The sequence below is a fragment of the Galeopterus variegatus genome, unplaced genomic scaffold, assembly GCF_000696425.1.
Source record: "Galeopterus variegatus unplaced genomic scaffold, G_variegatus-3.0.2 Scaffold917, whole genome shotgun sequence".
NCBI classification, from domain to species: Eukaryota; Metazoa; Chordata; class Mammalia; order Dermoptera; family Cynocephalidae; genus Galeopterus; species Galeopterus variegatus.
This window is the reverse complement of record NW_007727028.1, coordinates 304271-305721: the sequence shown is the minus strand read 5'-3', so window position 1 is coordinate 305721 and position 1451 is coordinate 304271.

The following is a 1451-nucleotide window of genomic DNA, read 5'->3' as shown; positions in this document are numbered from 1 at the left end:
TTTTATTAATTACCACTAGTAATAAGTTGGAGCAGCTACTCAAATGACAAAGAAGGTGACTGGCACCCCATGCATAGGAGATTGTGTGTCTGTGTGTGTGCGTGTGTGTGTGTGTACGTGCACATGCTGGCCTGCACCAGTGATGCCCCTCATGATGGTGTCAGCTCTGTAGCCTATGCTCCATTGCCCAGGGTGTCTCAAAAAGGAAGAACCTCTCTTTCCAGCTCCAGGCAAAGCCATTCCAACCCAGGACCAGGTGGAGCTTCACGTGGTCAGATGCTCATACCCCTGTACTGGATCACAGAAACCCAAGTGCCTTTACCAGGTGTGGCCAAGAGCCTGTACCTGTTCTGACTCTATGCTGGCACCACTTGGGTGCATTGGGATTGGAATGCTGACCCTATTGACTTCAAGTCAATTCTGCAAAGAGCTGCCAGCAATTGTGTGAACTGCCAACTTTAAAAACACCTCACTGCCTATTTTTTCCAGTTCTCCCTGGTGGTTGCTGCTAATTTACAGCACAAGTTCTTGCTCTGTACCAGAATCTCCTGGGTCCAACCATGTGCAAAATCTCTGAAATGCGGACATATTTCCAGGTCAGATGTTTCCTCTGTCTAGTGTCTTGGAGGTACTCCCTGGGTGGAAGCTGGGTATACTGAGTCCAGTCCTGGAAGGAGGCTATGGGATGGCCCGAAAAGAACACCAAGAGCAGAGAAGCTACTGCCCCTCATCCTAGNCTCTCTCTCTCGCTCTCTCTCTCTTTCTCAAAAAAGGCTAAAACATTGAAAAGGTAAGTTTTCCCCACATTTACAGTGTACAAGGTTGTCAGCTCTCGGAAAGTGACCTCCCTTCGAACAACCTCATACAAGAGACCCAAGGATGGAGATTACGAGGAGGATCTCTGAGGCTTATGTGGGTCAGAAATCCTCGCTGAACTGTTAGATAAAGGGATTTGCTTCACTTGGTTTTGACATAGTGCTATTTCCCGTTAGCAAGTGTATAAACCTTGGTTTCTTTTTTAAAAAAAAACTGGTTTCTGCCAGTAATGGCAAGAAAGAAAAATGAGGTCTATATGTTCTTAAAGAAGTTTTTGAAGGAAGCACATCTGTGCAGTGAAAATGCACAGGGAAGTCTTGTACTGATAGGGGCATTTTAAGAAGCAACTCAACCATGTTTGGTAAGAAAGCAGCTTGACTCTAAGGAATGGCAAGGATGAAGAGGATTGTACCTGAAGCAGGAAAACGAGCTCAGGTGCACCCAGGTGATGTCAGGGGATCGGTACCCTTCAGTGTGTTCCCCTGATCACAGCCCCCTTGAGATCAGATGCGCAGATGTCCATTCACCCCACAGGACAGCAGGCGCAGACAAGGTGGCCGCATGACCCAGCAATGTCCCAGCATCTAGCACCATGTCTGGGCACCAACAAGGCAGGAAGGAATGAATGGATGGAC